Raw genomic sequence first — 7,816 nt, forward strand, 5'->3', positions numbered from 1 at the left:
GCGATCCGGAAGCCAAGAAGATTATGCAGCTGGCTGCTCAAGGCCAAACCAAACGGTTTTGGGTAGAAGACGGATGCTTGCTTACCACTGGCCGAAGAATTTATGTACCGAAGTTCGGATGCATCAGGCGGCGAATTATCAAAGAAAGCCACGACACTCTGTGGGCTGGGCATCCGGGGCAGAAGAGAACGAGGGCATTAGTGGAGGCCTTCTATTTCTGGCCACGTATGCGGGAAGAGATCGAGCAGTATGTGCAGACTTGTCTTGTGTGCCAGCAAGACAAGGTAGAGCAAAGGCAACCAGGAGGGCTGTTGGAGCCATTACCCATAGCTGATCGTCCATGGGAGAGTATATCTATGGATTTCATCACTGCTTTGCCGAGGTCAAACGGGTTTGGCACTATTATGGTCGTAGTGGATAGATTTTCCAAATATGCTACATTCATGCCTGCCACAGCCGGTTGTACTGCTAAGGAAGCTGCACAATTGTTCTTCAAAAATGTTGTGAAGTATTGGGGGCTACCGAGGTTCATCATCAGCGATCGGGATCCTCGTTTCACAGGGAACTTTTGGAGTGAACTCTTTGAGATTCTTGGTTCAAAACTTCACTTCTCCACCAGTTTCCACCCCCAAACTGATGGCCAAACTGAGCGCGTCAACGCCTTGTTGGAATGCTATCTTAGGCACTATGTCAGTGCACATCAGAAAGATTGGGCTAAGCTCCTTGATATGGCGCAATTTTCTTACAATTTGCAGAGGAGTGAATCTACAGGGCGCACACCGTTCGAGTTAGCAACAGGCCAGCAACCCCAAACTCCGCACTCACTGCCGACCGTGTTCGAGGGGAAGAGTTTGGGCGCTTACAATCTTGCCAGGGGTTGGGAAGAGCAACTCGACCTTGCCAAATCTTATTTGGATAAGGCGGCAAGAAGGATGAAGAAGTTCGCCGACCGCAAGCGACGTCCCACCAACTACAAAGAAGGTGATATGGTTTTGGTAAAGTTTAATCCGAGGCAGTTTAAAGCACTTAGAGGCATGCATCACAACTTGGTGCGGAAATATGAGGGTCCGTTCAAAATTGTTGCCAAGGTGGGTAAGATTTCATACAAGCTGGAGTTACCTCCAAACTTAAAGATCCACCCGGTCTTTCATGCAAGCGTTCTTAAGCCTTATCATGAGGACAAGGACGATCCCAGCCGGAACAAATCACAATGGGCCCCTATCACCGTTACTGCCTCGCATGATCGAGAAATTGAAGCTATCATAGACTACCAAGCCAAACGGAAACGAGGACAACAGGCCAGTGCCATGTTTCTCGTACATTGGAAGGGACAAACTCCGGAAGAAGCCACTTGGGAGAAGTACGAAGACTTGTGGCAGTTCAAAGGCAAAATTCAGGAGTTCTTACAGCAATGCGTCGCGGTCGTCGCATCATGGGGTGGGGGAGATTGTGAAGTCCCACCATCCATTCAGGCTGAACGCCACCCAACTAAGCAGCCAGCAGGCGCAAGAGGCGCAAGGGGACAGGCTGACCAAGCAGGCCAGCAGCAAAGGGGGCCAACAGCAGCTGAAGAGACAGCCGTTACAACTGTTTCAGCTGTTACGGCAGTTACAGCTGTTACACTTGGTAGTGGGGCGGCAGTTTCAGGAGTTTCAAGCCTTTGAGAGGCTTGTGCAGATCATGGGGCAGACTAGGAGCATCTAGGAGTCCTTTTTGGAAGACTTAGAAGCTTGTCTTGTAGGCATAGTCTTAGGAACTTGTATAGTATAGCATTTACTATCTCTTAGGCATTAGAGTAGTATAAATAGTAGTTCATTTTACTTGTAAAGCATCCAATCATTTTTCAAGTAATAGAAGTTCCTTCTTCCAATATTCTGTCTTCCTTCTTATTTTCTTAGCGATCCGAGTGTGAGGCTTACTTGAGTTTGCAAGAACGTGCAAGAATCGTGAGTAAACCGTCAAGTGCCGCACGGAGTATTGTCCGAATCAAAAAGTCCGTGACACTTAGGTCCAATATTTCAACTTCTCCGTCTGTTTCAAATTCTTCATCTCGGGAACCTATCCATCAATTTATGGGTTTGACTCGATGATAGCGAAATTTAAGCCTTTACGGCTCTCCCAAAATACGAGGAGAAATATGAGAATTCAAAGTGAACCCCGTCAAATTTCACGTGCAACATAGAAAAATGAGAAATACATTAGAAAAAATTCTCTCTAAAATGGTTAACATCAAGTTAAAACACATAGCTATATAACCCAAATAATATATTAACATCATGACGCATTTTACATGAATTATGCTCTCATTTTACCAATCCCAACAGTAGCTTTAGCAAATATTTAATAACTATATAAATGTCTTCAAGAGGGTCAACAATTTAACTAAATCATGGCAAAAATTTAGGACCAAACCACATTAATTAGAGCATCTCAAGTGCACAAGAAAATAATGCAACTCAAATTACTATGTCACGACCCAAATCGAGTCGTGAGTGGCACCCAAACTTAACTACCTAGGTAGGCGAACCAAGGAATCCAAATACCAACATGTACCAATAACTCAACTACGAATAACAAAATAATGCGGAAGCTTCAAAACTTATTAATTAATCGTTCCCAAAACTTAAAAGTCATCACAACAAGGACATCTAATCTCCAATTACTAAGTCTAAGAGTACTAAAGACAACAAAATAAATGAAATAAAGTAATTTGTGTCCGAAAACTAAGGACATCAGGTAATGACCAAGAGAATCCAACCCAAGCTCGAATGAACAACTCACCCTTGAACATGATATGCCGAGACTTGCTAGAGTTGAGGGCGAGTCAAATTTGCCGGTACACTTGTTGCACTCCATAAAAGAAAAACAAAGAAAAATACAAGTAGGGCTCAGTACGAGGTAACATGTACTGAGTAGCTATCATCGGCCAACCCAAAATAGAAAGTAATATACAATGAATAATAGTATGAACTCAACTATGACACTTAACAAGTGGTAAGAAACAAACAACATAAACAAATGACTAAGTAATCACTCACAATATCAAGCACACCAATGAGAACCCATGCCTCCATGCCACACTCATTTGGGAAATGAGTTCTTTGAAATTGAGTACATTAACATAATTCAATTTCCTTTTCCTCTAATGTTACTGTGTCGGAACGTGATTACTCCGATCCAACTATACAGTGTCAGAACGTGGCACTTCGATCCAAGAATACCGTGTCAGAATGTGACACTCCAATCAAAGAATACCGTGTCGAAACGTGACACACTGACACTCTGATCCAAGCATACCTTGTCGAAATGTGACACTCCGATCCAAGAATATAGTGTCGGAACGTGACACACCGATCCAATAATACCATTAAGTTATCATTTATTATCACTACTTTTTAATTCATTGATAAAATTTCATCAAGCCTTCTTTATTCAAGGCATTACTTCGACAAAGAGATTGAAGATTATAAATTTCACGGTCTCAAGATTTCAAACCAATCACAAGCCACACGACCAAGCCACACAACCACAAAATCAAGTACATAAAAAACTTCACAGTATCATTCAATGCATATCAATCACTATTAAAAGTTTACTATCAAATAGCATAAACCATAACCTACCTCAACTGAAGAACCGGAGTGAACAAGCTACTTCTCCACTACTTTTTCTTTCCTCAATGATTTCAAAGCTTTACCAATCTGTAAAGTATATAATATTTGTAAGTAGACAAACTCAATTATATATCAAGTTTCAATGTTGATTTCATATTAATAGGTCAAATCCGATTATCTTGAATTCAAGCCTAAGCTTGAGTCTCAATTTCTTTAATATTATAAACGTAATAAAACACACCTAATATTTAATTACCTATCTCAATAAATCATAATTTCATTCATAATATGATATACAAATTTAGAATATTATTAAAATAAATGCCATTGGTTACGGACCAGTGGCAGCCAACACCTTAATTGATCATTAATCAAAAGTCAATTCATTAACTAACCAATCATTATTCTTCACTAATTAGCCACCAATTCTTATCTTTCCCAAGCCCAAGAACATTAACAACATTTACCATTTACAATTTAACTTACCACTCCATTTTCTTCTTTATCATTCACAATCTAACTCAATATAATAACAACAACAACAACAATAATAATAATAATAATAATAATAATAATAATAATAATAATAATTATATAATGTCTACATGAATGACACTCCAACTCCCCCAATGGCTCTAACGATAGCCATACAATGTCACATTTAATAGGCTAATAATATTTTGCCTTAATTATCAAACCAACATCTACGTTGCCAAGAGAAACTATTCCATTCAACCTATTTTCAACCAAACACAATAAATATTATAATACTGTCCATCAACTAAAAGTTAATAGCATTATTATATTATTACTAAGAAACACCAACAATAATGTCCATATATTCTTTCGTATAAATTACCTAATAATTTCTATTCATTGTTTTCAATCATTAACCTAAATTCTTTCTCAAATTCCAAGGCACTTTAGTGGGTATTAAATCCACTAAAATTACACATACCAATATTAATAATTGCCTTATTAAATCAATATTTACATATGCATACAAGTATTAAAATATGATAAAAATCTTGATACATGAATCGTCCGTCACCTTCTTTGCTAGTCATGCAGATGCCCATTTTTCTTTGTTTTTAGTTAATGAATCCATAGTAACCCTAATTATTATTAAACTAATTATAAAAGTGTGAAGGTGTGCTACTATTACTTTTAATATTATTTTCTTTTATCACTAACTAAATTTATTATTAAAATTTTCCCACTAGTTTTAAAATTGTAGTTAAGAAAAGTTCAAAATATTCATTTAAAATCTATTGAAAAGTATTTTATTAAATAAACATCTCTAGTACTCAAAACGATCAAATGGGTCGTTACATACTATGCATATGAAACACTCCAAACTCGTTCTTTACTAAATAGAGGCAACAATGCAAATACGAAATCATTTGAAACTTCTCTACAACATAACAAGGGAAATAAGGTAACCATTATTAATTCAAAGTGTCATTGACACCAAATCAAAATCTAAAAAAAAAACAGGTGATGCTAACAAACAACTACATACTTTGCATTACTTAAACTGCATTTATGACATATGAGACTTTAAGATAACATTTAGAAGCAGTCAACACGAGATTTTCAAACTTACTTTGATAGGGAACAAACTCAAAGCTGCCGAGCCTTGATAAATGACAATAAACATTCTTTAATGAAACTACGAAAGAAACATGATAACAACAAATGTTCTAATTGTATTTCTCAACAACAGATGTCAATATGCTCAAACACATAAAGAAAAAACATTACAGTAAGACCATAACATTAAGGGTCCGTTTGGATGGGCTTAATAAAAACAGCTTTAAAAAAGTACTTTTGAAGAGCTGAAACTTATTTTTAAAATAAGCAGTTATGCGTTTGGATAAAAGTGCTGAAGTTAAAAAAAAAGTTGTTGATGTGTTTGGCAAATAAGTGTTGATAAACAACTTTTTAAATCAAAATGTCTGAAATACCCTTAAAAGCTGTTAACATAATAAAATTTAATTAATTTATATCTTACAGCCATAAATAATTATATTTTGCTATCATTGACATATTTCTTTCTCATCACAAATTATTTATAAGAGGAATTTAAACTTATTATAGATTTTAAAGATATATAATTTGAATAGATCAAAGAACGATTTAAGATTTTATTTTAGTTTCATCCATAGGTAATAATAATTGTCTATCATTCACATATTTCTTTATTATCACAAATTATTTATAAGAGGAATATAAATATTTATTTAAGTTATATGTGCAACTTATTTTACATTTTAATAATATATAATTTGAATAGATCATTTGAAATATTTAAGATTTATTTTATTTTCATTCATTAGTAATAGTAATTGTCTATCATCCACACGTGAAAAGGAAAAAATTGAAGAAAGAGATGTTAGGGTTATGTGGGTAATTTGGAGATTATATAAAAATATTAAGGGCAAAAAGGTAAAAATATAGTCAACTTAAAATAGCTTATAAGCTAAAAGAAAAAAGCACCCCTACCCCAGCTTTTAACTTTCGGCTTAAAATAAGTTTTTTTTAACTTAAAATAAATTATTTTGAGTATTGCCAAACAGCTAAATAAGTCAAAAACCAGCTTTTAAGTCAGTTTGACCAGCTTTTAAGCCGAGCCAAACAGGCTCTAAGTCTCTCATAAAGCTTGAACATTCAAAAATAAAATATCTATTATCAGTTATCACTAAATGAAATGAAGTCAAAACCAAAGCAGGAAAGTGACTCTTCAGACAACTGCTAAAGCTAATGCACAACCAACAACCCATAAAACTAAGCATGCTATTAAGCTCATTTTGAAGAGAACAGAACAAAGAGCAAACCAAGAAAACGATGCACAGATCTGTAGCAAGCACTTTTAGATTTGAATGAAAACACAGTACCAAAGAAAACAACTAGAACAAATACATTTGCTACTAAAAGGAAAACAAACCTAAACACCACTACTTAGTTTTAAACAACATTCAAACAAGAGAAGATGACAAATAAGAAGTTAGTCAAGATGGTTACTCAAACAGGAAGCAATATTCGAAATAGGCTAGTTACATAACTCATATAAAAACAAGTCGAAATAATCTGAAAAAAGTTCAATATTTGGATGCCTCATATTGTAAATCAAACGACCAACACATCATGAAACAAAAGACACGAGCGAAAATAATTATTACCTTTTGGAGAGCAGCAATCCGGGACAAAATGAGCCTTTCAATGAGCTTTCACATAAAGTAAGATTCGAAGGAAACAACAAGAACGTCAACCATATAAAAATGAAATTGAAACTTGAGTACTCTCTATCTCACTTTATTGAATTCAGGTCGGTTTGACATTGAAAACTTTATATTCGAGATTCTTCTCTATATATGAGTTCTTGCCTATATGAATGAAATATATTCTTCAACCTCTTTCCATTCAAACTTTATTTTTTTCCCAACCCCCCAGCTGAAGCAAGAGAGGAGCTTTTATATGAGAAACCAAAGCTGAAAAAATAGGGGGAACACGGGAGGAAATATTTGGATAAAATTTTCATTCGAAATTCAAAAACTCTCAGAGATAAGGATGGACAACTTGAATTTGTACCACACTCCGACAATTCTCAACGGCTGGAGAAGAAGGGCTGCTTGATTTCGAGCAAGGACGAGTGGGTACACGAGATTAAGACACCTGGATTTGCTGGACTCGGGTCGCGATGGGTTCGCTGAGTTTCGAATTGGATTTCGGCCTACAAGGTTCTGGTTTGTGCATTGCTCGCGTGAAAGGATAAGAAGAAACACGCGCAGGGTCGGGTCAAGGTTAAAATAATGGGCTGGGGCGGCTGAATTGGAGTGGAAAGGAAATTGGATTGGGTTGTTTTGAAGTGGAACTTAGGCTGCAATACGAGGAAAAAGGATGGCCCAAAACTTGGTTCCTAAGTGGGTTAGCTTTTGAAGTTCAAGAAATAGCTATATATATATATATATATATATTCTCTAAAAAATTATAGAAGTACAAAACTATTTAAAATAAAGTGCACACTTTGTATTGTTTTTCTTAAAATTTTATAAAGCTAATTATTTAAATCGTTGAAATCGAAGAAGCTCGAATTGCTTAATTTATATGGTGGAGGCCCAAAATTGATTATCAACAATTATTTTTATTTTTTCCTAGGACAAACACTCCTTAGTTTGATTTTATATATATATTTTTTATTT

General features: G+C 35.6%; 1 long non-coding RNA gene across 1 annotated transcript; it reads right to left on the reverse strand.

Annotated features, from left to right (window-relative positions):
- Window positions 1-2,360: 2,360 nt before the first annotated feature.
- On the reverse strand, window positions 2,361-7,528 carry LOC107024449. The gene is made up of 3 exons (XR_001457348.2): window positions 6,797-7,528; window positions 3,624-3,701; window positions 2,361-2,850 (listed from the first exon to the last, which is right to left on the reverse strand). It is a non-coding gene; the product is annotated as an uncharacterized LOC107024449 (long non-coding RNA).
- Window positions 7,529-7,816: the final 288 nt, after the last annotated feature.

The sequence above is a fragment of the Solanum pennellii genome, chromosome 7 (assembly GCF_001406875.1).
Source record: "Solanum pennellii chromosome 7, SPENNV200".
Taxonomy (NCBI): Eukaryota; Viridiplantae; Streptophyta; class Magnoliopsida; order Solanales; family Solanaceae; genus Solanum; species Solanum pennellii.